Source organism: Myodes glareolus, chromosome 1, assembly GCF_982192425.1.
Source record: "Myodes glareolus chromosome 1, mMyoGla1.1, whole genome shotgun sequence".
Lineage (NCBI taxonomy): Eukaryota > Metazoa > Chordata > Mammalia > Rodentia > Cricetidae > Myodes > Myodes glareolus.
The window spans coordinates 50,843,127-50,855,481 of NC_142026.1; the positions used below are offsets into that span (position 1 = coordinate 50,843,127).

Consider the following 12,355-nt stretch of genomic DNA (forward strand, 5'->3'; position numbering starts at 1 on the left):
GGATCCAGACTCACCAGGCCTCTTAGAAACTCCATCCACTCCAAGTGATCCCAGATAAAGTCCAATTGGCCTTCTAGAAAGCAGAGAGCGGTCCTTCCTTGTTGTGCGTGCTCCAAGGACTGGGATTGCTTGAACCACTGGTAGAGGCACAACCAGGGGCCTCAGGATGATGTCAGGAAGTAGTTCCCTGTCTCCCCCAAGGCCTAGACTGCTGGCGGCTTCAGGGTTAAAAGGAGATGGAGACCACCACTCTCATTTTGTCCCTGAGAAAGTGCCTTTTCTCCGAGCCCATATGGCCTCTTCCTTTCGACCTGCTTGCTGCTTTGTCCAAACTGTCACTTAGGAAGAATCACTTGACTTACAGTCTCAGGTTCAAAGACCACAGACTATAAGCAGTCGATCCAGGAAGAACCAACCCCACTCCCACAGAGATAGTGCTATTATTGATAAATTTGATAATTCCTACACGAGAAGGAAGAAAGAAATACCCCAAACCTTGTATTTTGTCTACCGAGTTTTGAGCACACCGGATTAGAGAATACAGACTTAATCCCCCAACTTTCTAACTTTCTTTCTTTCTTTCTTTCTCTCTCTCTTTCTTTCTTTTTCTTTCTTTCTTTTTTTTTTTTTTTGGACTGGTATAGGATACAGTTACATACATGCTTACATACATGTATGCACTGTTGACATTCTTCAGGTCGTTGAGAGTCTCAAAGAACTAGCTTGCCATTTGTTCCAGGTTCTCCTGACAGGGTGGGGGTGGACATGTAGGAGGGGGAGTGGGAGAGAGAGAGAGAGAGAGAGAGAGAGAGAGAGAGAGAGAGAGAGAGAGAAAGGCTGACTCTCCCCAGGGCCAGCTTCAAGGAGGATAAGGGCAGTGGCAGAAGTGACCCCGCTGCAACTTTTTAGCGCTGGTGCAGCCGCCCCACCAGGCCGGATACCCATAGCTCCCCCCAAGTTTCTGAGCCTTGTCCTCACTCTAGAACTGCTGTTTGCATCTGAGAGGATCCTTCCGCTGAAGGGGTGGTGGGCAGCTGGAGGGAGCTTTCTCCGTATCTTTGCTTTTGATGTTTTGTGGTGTTGGACTTTAAAGGCCATTAGTCATCTTGGGGGGAGCTAAGTTCGGACAAGCTGGAACCTGTCCTACCTAAATCAGCATTTAAGTGTCTCAGTGGCTGAACATTTTGTATAACCAATCTTTCTCCATCCCTTCTTAGCCATGCACAGCACAGGCCCTGCTCTCAGACTCCTCTCTCTCTCTGACTCTCTGTCTCTGTCTCTGTCTCTCTCTCTCTCTCCATCTCCTTTATTTGTCAACTCTGTAGGACCTTGTCTTCCTGCTATCAGCACACCCAATGCCACATGCCAGCCTTTCTTTAAAAGCAAGCTGCTCGTTGGTGTGTCTGCATACTTCTTTTTTTATTATTATTGAATCTTTTTTTTTTTTTACCCATAATGACACCAGGATCATTATATAATCCCATAACAAAGAGGCTTTTGAGGCACCAGCTTTTGTCAACTCTAGGACAGAGAATCCGTAATTGCATTATTCGGCTTCCCCCCATTTTTCCCCCCTTCCTTGCTTCACAGAAGCCAACCTCTGCATCCCTGAAATCCCCACTTTGTTACCTCGGCTTATATTATTTACCCAAACGTTCGCCTGGAGGACCAGCCTTGCAAAGTTGCCTTTAAAAAAGTTATTTTGTTTCGTAATTAAGTCTCGGAGCCCACCGCGATGATTATTCTGGACCCATAAGGCAGAGAACCTGCATGACGTTTTTCTCGAAGTTTAATTACCGTATGCTAATTTCCTTGCCTACTACGTGATTAATTAAAATCATATTTTCATAATCATTTGGCACTAGTATTGTTTTAGAATTATCATGATCTCCTAAATAGTGTCTGTAAATAAAGTCGCCTCTAATGGCAGCGCGGGAGGCGAGGCTGAGGACCTCTCCGTGTTTGTATCGCGGCGATTGGCAACATAACGGCCTTATTTACATTAAATACGCCACAAGGTTACAGCGCGGATCAACGTCATTTGATCGCTGATGACTCCCTTAAACGCCCGGGCTGTGACTGATTCTCCACGTCCCGCTGTCCACCGAGATTCACCCGCGAGTTTTTTTTTCACCCCAGAAAAGAAGCAGACTTTAAATAGTTTGAGGAGCAGGTAAGAATTACGCGTTTTCCTCTCCCCCTTTCCGCGTCTCTCTCACCTCTCTCTCCGTGGCAATTGCTCTCTCCCTCTCGGCTGGATAAAAAATTCTTTAGTTAAAGGCAGGAATGCAAAGTAGTGACAAGCGAAGGGGCTGATGTATGTCTCCGTAACGAGTCTGACAATCAGAATGTAGCTCTTGGAGAATAGATAGATTTTAATAAGTGTGTTTACATGAGCTCAAGGTCAGAAGCAAGCTGCGCTGTGTTAAATGGTTTCTTAGTTGCTAGACAGAGAGAAAAAATGGACGACCACACACCATTCTTTGTAGATTATTATATCAAGGGTTCAGTCTCCGGCTCATCAAAGCTAAATGCTGAAAGACCTATCTAGTTGCTGTGAATTACGCCAGGGCGACAATGGAGAGCGTTTTTAATGGTACAATGCATTTCACCTACCAGATAGGGGGAGGCCGAGCAGGGGATGGGATGTCTGCTGGGGTTGGATGATGAGTATCAATGAACGGGGTGATTCTGAAATGAGGTTGATGAAAAGCGAGCCTGCCCTGCCGGGGCTGGGCTGAGAGCAGTTGGCCAGGCTCTGGTGAGTGGGCGAGCGAGGCGCGCGAGCTGGGCGCCCGTCCCCCCTCAGCCCCGGAAAATGATCAAGTCAATCATGTGGACATGTTTCATTATTCATTGAACACAATCTTTTACAACGCTCGGTTTACGTGCCCGAGTTTGCTCCCGACGCCCGCGTTTAATGTTTTAAGGTAAGGCAAACAAAGGTGGTGGGGAGGCTGGGGTTGGGGGGTGGGGGCGGCGGGGTGGAGGGGCGCGCGAGTGCCAGGTGGTAGTGGGGGCGGCCACGATCTCCGGGAGGTGGCAAAGTGAGTTTGGACTCTTGGCGTGATTCCCCCCCTTCCCCTCCCCCGCCAGGCGAGGCCTGCAACCCGGTTGCTTCTCACCCCATCGCCCCATCGCGATTAAAAAATATGGTCTAATTAAATATCCGTGGTTGTGACGTTGGCGAGAGAAGCTGTCAGCGGGGGTTAAGGGGAAAAAAGAGAGAGGGAGAGAGAGGGAGGGAAAAAAAAACAGGAGGAAAACCGAGTAGAGGCGGCCACCCGGCATCGAATGGCGCTGGAGAACTTCAGCGGAGAGCGGGACCCGCGCCCTGGCCGCCGCCTCCCTACAGCAGCCGCAGTCCCAGGACCGTTACTTTGAAAGGGAGTCCCCGGGACCGAGCGCACGGCGCGCCAGTGGGACCAGGCACCCACCCGGCCCGGCCCGCGCCTCCCGCCTGCGCCACCCGCTTCAGCTCGCTGCCGGGGAAACTTTCCGTAGGGTCGGGGGCCGGGGGAGCCGAAAGAGAGGGGAGGTGGCGCGGCGGAAACTTCTCCAGCGACTTTAACCCGTTTGCTCCAGTGCCGGGGCTGGAGGGGGGGGTCCTCGGCTACACTCCCCCCACCCGCCGCAATCGGGTGTGATGCGATCTGCCCTCCACCCAGAAGACAGAGGGTAATTGACACGGTTTTTTTTTTAAAATTAAAGTTAGCTGATGCTTACGGGGTGCCTAACTTGCCGGTGTAAAGGGCCGCCAAGACCTGCCATTTTGTGTTTGCATCGGCTTCCTGTGCGCCCCAAGAGCCGGGCAAGGCCCGGCCGAGGTGCCTGGGGGGTGAATCCGGGATCCCAGGACCGTAGAGGAGCCTGCACACACGTGCGCCGCCCGCAGCACCTGCCCCATTCTGGTCCAGGTCCCGGGGGCCTGCGGGGGCCTGAGACACAGAAATAAATAAATAAGTAACAGGTTATGGAGGGAAATGAGCCGGCCAGTCCCGGGCTGGCAGTGCGAGGCCAATCAGAGTGAAGGAGTAGGAGACTGTGTGTGTGTGTGTGTGTGTGTGTGTGTTGCGGGGGGGGGGGGTGGCAGCTAGGAGAGGGGGCCACTGGGGGGGTCCTGGGAAGAGCAAGATTTTGTGTGTGTGTGTGGGGGGCGCATCCTCAGTTCAAGACTGGAGCGAGAATGAACGTCTCTAATAAGCCTTTCTGTTTGCTTCAAGGCATTTTTTAAAAATTGAAGATGAATTAAGGAAAACAGTCGTAGGCGAGACTCGAGATGTATTTTAGGCAAAATATAATAATATAAAAATAAAAATAAAGAAGAGGGTTTTCTTTGATGAGTAGAAGTGTCCAGATCTCGACGCTCCCATCTGTTGCAATTTTGCAAACAATATAGATTATCTTCACATACGTGGAGGTGTGAGAAGAGAGGGAAGGTGGAAATAGGCGCTGGGGAAGTTAGAGAAAGGAATGAGGAGAGAGAGAGAGAGAGAGAGAGAGAGAGAGAGAGAGAGAGAGAGAGAGAATGAGAGTGATAGAGATTGTCCCCCTCCTCCCTCTTTAACTCTTCGGAGGAAATTCCCACAAGGTTTCTCTGGGGACAGGTGGAAAGTTAAGTGCCCCCCCCTCCCCATTTTTCACTCCTGATTTGTGAGTGCTTCTTGCTGTCCGCCTCTTGGCGAGCGCACACTCAGGTCCCTGAGTTCTCTCCTGGAAGGATGCGAGCGTGGAAGGCTGGGGTCGGTGCGGGCAGAAGCCAAGGGCTGGAGCCTGGGAGGATCAGGGCGGGGTCCCGGCCTGGCGCGCGGGTGGCAACGGTGGCCGGGTTTTGTTTGCAGGATATTGTTTTGTCTAACGGGTGCCTCGCAGGAGACGTGATTCGTCAGCCGCCTTAGTTTTCACTTGAGCGGAAAATAACGGCGGCTACGTGCAGTCCCAGCCTGCGGGGCTCGAGCGCGCGGTGCGTGTGCAGCCTCGGAGGTGCGCGCGGGTGGGCGGCAGGGGGGGAAATCCTTTAGGGCTAGCGGGCCAAGCGGGTAAGTGCGCTCCGAGCTAGCCTCGGGTTCCTTCTGCGCTTCTCGGGGCAGCCACCGCTCTGCAGTTTAGCAGAAATCCGACAGGGGCCGCGTTTGCTGAGCGCATTCGGCCGGCGGCAGTCAGTGCGGGGCCGCGGGGCCAGGCCGCTCCGTGTAGACGTCGGGAGGGGGCCAGAGTGTGGTGGTGGTGGTGGAGCAGACTGGGAGGGGCTCGGGAAGCGATCTTGGCTAGAGCGAGCACTGCTCCCCGTCCCTGCTGTACCCTCGTGTCCTCTACGAGTTGGGCAGCGAGGCGCGCCCGGGCCTTGACTCCCCCCTCCCAGCACGCACAACCCCCAGGTCTAGGCTGGGCTTAGGTGAACTTGGGGTGAGGTGTGTGCGTTCGCATATGTGTGCATGCATGTCTATGTGTGTGGAAAGGAAGACTAGAGTGGAGACACCCTGTTTTCTTTTCCAGTTTTTAACAACTGGATTTTGACTTTGAGATCAGCTTCGCTCACTGCTTGGGTCGGGAGGGGGGCGATCTTTCCCCATCACTCACATCTTTGTTCATTGTTCACTGAGTGCAAGGCAGGCGACTTAGAGAAAAAAGGAGGGAGAGAAAGAGAGAGGCAGAAGAGGGGGAGGAAGAAGAGAGAGAGAGAAGAGGGACCTGGGGGGCACACCCATGTCTCCTCCCGGGTTGTGTTGGAGGGTGAAATAGTAAACTCACGTATGGAGGGTCGCCAGGAAAGTGGACATTACCGCTTTAATTAACTTCGAGATGCTCCGGCGGCGGGACCTGGCGTAGCTGTGACGCGCCCCCATAAATCTGCCCGGTCGAGCTGCTCCAAGAACTCATACAGTAGCAGCATCAGATCCAACGCGCGCCTCCCCGGCCGGAGTCCATTTGCATAATTGGATTTTTTTTTTGCCTCCTTCTTCCCTGAAACTTGTTTGAAAACCCAAATGAAAACCGCGACGACCTGCACACTCAAAAGCAAGTGCCAAGTAAGTGCCCTGCGGTGGCCTCCGCGCACCCCGAGGTGAGGGCACAGAGCCCGGGGTGTGGGGTGGGAGTGAAGTGCCTGGCCCCGCTCGTGTGTGAGCGTGCAGCGGGCGGGAGCACTGCATTTACCAGGCTGGATGTTCACAGAACTTTTTTTTTTTTTTTAACTCCCACTACTGCCTCTCGACTTTTCTGGCGAGGTGAGGTGGTTGGGCCAAGCGTGTACTTGTGGCCAGACTGAAGAGGAGATCTTCAGGACGCTGTTGAGAGTGGGGCATCCTGGTTCGCTGGGAGGGTGGCGGGTCCCTGTAATCGCCGTCACCGCCGCCGGCATGGAGATCTGAGCTGCGAGCGAGCGGGGTTGGCTGCCTATCGCGCCGCGCCGCTGAAGCAGTTTGTCGCTAAATTCTTCCTCTATTATTCTAAAGGGTTGTGTCTCCGTGTGTGCCTGCGTGAGTGTGTGCCCGCTTGTGTTTTGCCGTGCTTTAAAAGGAAGAAAATCAACCAAAACAAGCGCAGGAAGGCTTCCCGTTTAATCCGCCTTCCCCTTCAGCCTCCTCTATTTCTATTGCTGGAAGAGCAGAGCAAGGGCTGTTTTGCCTAAGACCGGGTCGCCACCAACAGATTGATAATTCGGTTGGGAAAGCTATAAATTCTCCAGCAGAGATGCAGCTGCGGGCATGACATGCCGGCTCCACCCTGGTCAGGAAAGTGGCTTGATAGTCTCAAATTATTAAAAAAATATATATAATGTGTTATTATTAGTGGTAGTATTTACAGTGAGCAGGATGGAGGGGGAAGTGAACTGTTGTGGAGATGACACCAGCTGTTCTTCCCATATCTGGGCCTGCCTGGGAACTTGCTGTGGGCAAAGCGCACCATCCCGCATAGCAGGGGCCTGGGACTCCGCTTTCAGCTCTGAGAGTCACCGGGGGTACATCCTCCCATAGCCCTTGGCCTCTGCTCTGAGAGAGCCTTGGGCTTTGGCTGAAGGCTGCTTTAGCTATGATGTCATCCTGATAATGGTGCAAATGTCTCTTGATCCCCACCATTACCCGCCTGGCCTGGCTGAGTTGTTGGTAATGAGAGCAGTCCGCCCAGCTCCCTGACAATCATCGGACCCAGAGCCCTAGAAATTAGCCACCCCCACCTGATCTGCCAAGAGTCAGCTACCAAAAGCAGGGGCCGCTGAGCCCAGGTTTTGCGTTGATGGGCCCAGCATGGATACTGGCTGAGGTTGTCAGACTCCTGAACTGAGGGGTCCTCTGATTTTCCAAAGTTTGGAAAACTTTTGCAAGGCTTTGATGTGCAAAGCATCCTTAATCTGGGGAAACTGGACTCTGATAGTGAACAGACAGCAATGTGTGGCTATGATGGATGACGAAGACCCCAGGTCTCGCTATAGCAACTGTATGGAAAAAGGAACTGTGACATTCAGTTCATTAACTGTGACTTTATGATAACATAGCTGCAAGTAAACCGGATTTAGTGTTGATTTTTAAATAGTGTACAATGATTTAAGATTTCTTTTGATTTACTGTTCAAATGAAATTTGCATAAGTGTGATGAAAATGAACTTAACATCTGGGCACATGAAAAAAGGTTAGTGCCTCGTGTGTCATCTGCAGAGAAAGTCTTTAAAATGCTCTCACCCTAAACTGGGTTGGGGAAACAGTTCCTGGAGACATAAATGGTAATTATGGAAAACCTGGAGGAAAACGCTTTCGACACATTTGCATTCTCCTGGACCAGTGCTCTGAAAACCCATCTTGTTCTATGCCTGGAGTGTTTAACTTCTGAGCAGCCTTCGGATCCTTACAACTCAGCAGTTTAACTGCTGGTCAGGGCTGTCTTCACGGAAGGCTTAGGGCAGTCATGGAGCAACGGTCATGCTGGGCTGGTCCAAGCCAGAGGCCAATAGCTTCCATTATGGGAGCAGATAGGAACCAGTCAGGACATGTGGCCCTATGGTCATCTCTGCCTACTGGGCACTGATGACTTGGATATGCACTATTTGCGGAGCCCTGCCAAAGCTGACCCATCAGCTTTGTCTCTTCCGCCTTAGGTAACCGAGGAAATTTCGTCAGCTCAGACCTATAAAACCCACAAGCCCTTTCATGTGAGCTCTAAACTCCATCTTACTTTGGGAGTGCGACAGGCTTATCTCTGGCATCATTGGGAAATCAGTTAAACAGCCTTCCCCAAGCATGGCTGCCTTTTGCTCAAAAGTTCTCTATGAATGGCACAGGTGTTTTTAAAGTGTCTTGAATGGAAGGGGGAAAAAAGAGAGCAATGATGCTTGTGAGAATATAGATGAATTTGTGGGGTTTATTTTTTGTTTTTTTGTTTTTAAAGAAGGGTAGCATAAAAGAAGAAAGTGAAATGGATTTATTTTTCCAGCTTCAATGAGAACAATTATAGCTTTTAAGATCTTTGGATTTAGTGTTTTTAATAAGCCTTTTAAGTAAGCTGAAATATCAGCTTGCATTTTTTTCTTAACATTATTTAAAGAGAGACTTGATGCAAATTTAAATCATAAGTGAGTTTCCATAGGTCACTTTGGGGCCATGCTGAGGATGGAAATGCCCTATCCCTAGCTTATCTGCTGGGATCTGAAGTCCTCGGGTGCTGAGCCCGGCTTCATCATGTCTCCAGATAAGGTCTTAGGTTAGGTAGAAGGATATGTGCCCTTGGTATCCCGATGTCATCTCTCAGGCTATAGAGGCTGCATTTTGGAGTAAACACCACACACTCACACACACACACACACACACACACACACACACGCACACGCACACGCACACGCACACGCACACACACACACACACACACACACACACACGAAGTCCTTACCTTGGTGAAGTGTTTGAACTAGCATTGAACTAACTCCCCTTCTCCTCCTTATCTTCCTCCTCCTCTTCCTCCCCATCACCTGCCCTCTGCAGTGGTATAGCATGTCCCCTCCAGGGCTGGCTGCTTAAGATATTGCTGAAGCCGTCTTAGGAGGTGGTGAGGAAAGGCTCTCTCCAGTTGGCTAGCCGGACTGTGAAGTACTGCAGGACGTTTTGCCAGAAGAGATTCTGCTGAGGAAATGAACTGACTTTCATATCTTGAAGCTTCTGCCTCCTTTTATGTTTCTCTTGGTTGCCCTGTGCGTCCACAGCACGAAGAGGTGTAGGGTCAGAAAGAACTAAGCTAGGAAGAGACTTTTGTTTGTTATAGCAGGGGTGTCACTTGCGGTAATGGGAGGTGTGTGCGTGTGTGGTATGTGTGCAATGTACATTCTTTCTTGCACACACACGTGCAGGGGGAAGGGTGTTGCCTGTTAGAACCACCTGCTCTGAGAGGATTTCCTTTTCACTCACAATTTCAGTGTGTAACAGAGAACAGTGGGTTGGTACCTGAGCATATCAGGTGAAGGGATCACTATAGTTTCCTCAGGCCAGTCTGTGCTCCCCAGAGACTTCTGTCGTGTCTGCCATGAGTCGCATGGTGAAGAGAGTGGTCTGACTCTGTGGGCTGTTGGGGGTACTCCACAGACTTCACTTTCAAAAGCTATTGTGCTCCTTGGTCTTCCTCTTGTATCTGAGTTGCTTTAAAGAGCGTCCACAGTTCTCAGCTTTCCACCCATCTAGACGTGCTGGAGATGCCTTAGACCTGGAAGCCCTCTGCATTACCTTAAGAGCAGATGTCTATTAGGATGAGGCCTTGCGTGAAACCTGCTGGAGTAACCCGGGCACCATTTCTGATGACCAAGATCTCTCAAAGTTGGTACGAGGTGAATTTCCACTTGTGGGTGTTTGCCATGTGGCATGTTTAGCAACATGCCCAACCTCAACCCAGTAAATGCCAGGAGCTCTCTTGGTTATGACCATCAGGAATGTCTAGACATTCTCATACATTTCCCAGGAAGAGGAATCAAGCTCGTACCCTGAATTGTGCATATATGAGGCCTTGTACTGGACCCCCTCTCCCCGGCCCAAAGGGGGTGTGGAGATCAGTTTTGAACTTATTTCCAGAAAGTATACAGGCAATATACAGACGGGTCTCTGTGCCCATTAGACCAGAGGATTCTGCCCTGCCCAAGATGAGGGCAGTCCTTGGAGTCTGAGAGGAGAAGGTTTTGTTTTTCTGTCAGCATGTAAGAAAACATGGACGAGTAAAAGGCCGCCAGTGCAAGATGTGGGACTCAATTCCAATGTTTTTGACTACCAAGTATACCTTTTGAAAGGCCCTGTGGGTGTGGGCTGTGCCCCCGGAAAACATGGAAACCAGGAAGCTGGAATTGGCAGTGCTTGGACACTGTGATGAGGCCGAGCACCCTGTTGTCAGGATAATGACAGTCATTTGTTTGCGAGCTCTTACTACACACTTCCCTAGGAGGGCAGGTTCTATATTTATTCTGAGTCTCATGAAGGGAAACCGAGGCAATGAGCAAGGGAGGTGGTTAGCTCCTTCCTCTCCACCCCCACTTAACTCTCAGCTTGTGAAGCATATCTCTGTGTAACATGAGGGCTGGCTTGGGGTTTCTGTCCTGCCCCGTACCCTACAGCTGGCAACTCCCAAGGAAAATCACACATAGTCTACATTAGGTTATAAACTGATTGGCCCATTAGGTCAGGCCACTTATTAGTTCTTATAACTTATGTTACCCCATTATCCTTATCTACGTTAGCCACACGGCTCAGTACCTTTCTCAGCTGGGCAGCTTACATCTTTCCTCTCTGGTGGTCTGGGCAGAACTGCGGAGGAAACTTCCTCATCCCTAGCCTTCTCCTATTCTCATTGCCCCACCTCTACTTCCTGTCTGTTTGACCTGCCTATACTTCCTGCCAGGCCAATCAGCATTTTATTAAAATACATGATTGACAGAATACAGACAATTCTCCTGCACCATCTCTGTCCCATATTCCGCTGCTCCTCCTGTGTCAGGAGCTGTCAAGGAAAGGCAAGAAGGCCACAGGCACCATAGCAAGCCCTGTCCATGAAGTGCAGGATCCCATAGGTGGGCGGGGCAGAAAGCTATGCAGATGCTCCTGGGCCCTGAGACAGGGAGGCCTGCAAGGCAGCTTCCAGGCCCCTCTGCCTCATTCCTATTCTCAATATATGGCTGTCTGATGAGAATATAGGTGCTGTTTTGACATAGGAAAGTTGGCCACCTTAGACCTGAGTTGACATTAACCCTGGAGTTTTCTACCAACGCCTTGATGCTTTGATTACCTGGGCCTGGTTTGGTTGGGATTGTGGTTACTGAGGTGGAGGTGGGCTTGTCCTTTGCATTTTGTTCCTCTCCTTCTCTCTTCCCCTGTTGGCTCTTTCACCAAGATCAGCTGACAGCTCAGAAATAGAGTTAGATTCAGAGGTAGGTAGGTAGGTAGATAGGTAGGTAGGTAGGTAGGTAGATAGATAGATAGGTAGACAGAGGTACAGAGGGAGACAGACACACAGAGATGAACACACATACAGAGAGAGAGAGAGAGAGAGAGAGAGCTTTATTTAGGTTATAAAAACTAATTCATGGATCCTCTAAACATTACGATTAATCACAGAATCGCCCATTCAACTTTGATTAGAATAGTTAGTATCTCTAAGGTTCCAATGTGATTCCAGTATCTTTTCTTTTTGGCTTGCATTTGTTTGAGACAGGATCTTAGTATGTAGCCCTGGCTGAGTCCCCCAAGTGTTAGGATTGACTGCGCCACTTACAGGCTCTCTCGCTTCCCAGTCAGGTCCTTTGGTTAGGAGTACCTATTGACTCAGTAGATACTGCTGCCTGGAGGCCCCAAGGACCTTAGAGGTGGGAGGCGGTCACCGTGTTAGTTCCTGCCACAGTCAGTGTTTGATGTTGGGTCGTTGTGTGTATCCGCATGTTATCCTTTGGGTGTATTGTCTTGTTCAGACCAGTTAACCATCCAGGAAAGGGAGTACAGCTTCCCAGTGGCCAAACGGAGTGCATGACAAACTTGTTGTAGCCAAGAGATTTGAAGACAACCGCTCTGGCTGGTGCAGTTCCTTTTCTTAACCTCGCTTGCATCCTGCCCACCTCTCTCTACAGCTCACCCCCCGCCCCGCCCCAGCCAAACACACACAAAGCAATATCAATTCCCCTTTTAAATGGAAGCGAAAAACAGAAGCCAGAACTGGTTGTTTTGCGACCATATGCATCGTAGTAAGCTTATTTGCATGAGGGAGAAGATCTATGGGAACGCCTGTCAACTGAGGTCACTGCAGGGACAGCCCCTAGATCACAAATCAGAGAGACCCTACATATAGCACCATCTCTTTGAGTGGCTTGCTGCTTAGTTTGTCTTTAAAAATATCTAGAAAG

The 12,355-nt window shown here is 50.4% G+C and overlaps 1 protein-coding gene across 4 annotated transcripts in view; it reads left to right on the plus strand.

Annotated features, from left to right (window-relative positions):
- The first annotated feature begins 1,947 nt into the window (after window positions 1-1,947).
- Znf536 (zinc finger protein 536) overlaps window positions 1,948-12,355 on the plus strand; it is a 452,425-nt gene continuing 442,017 nt past the window's right edge. For 2 of the 4 annotated variants that reach the window (XM_048448809.3, XM_048448810.3), the window contains exon 1: window positions 2,760-2,930. The gene's annotated coding sequence lies outside the window, so the exon portion shown is untranslated. Of the gene's footprint in view, window positions 2,174-2,759; window positions 2,931-5,387; window positions 6,030-12,355 lie in introns of those variants that run through there. The other 2 variants (XM_085695644.2, XM_085695645.2) reach the window with 2 other exon arrangements.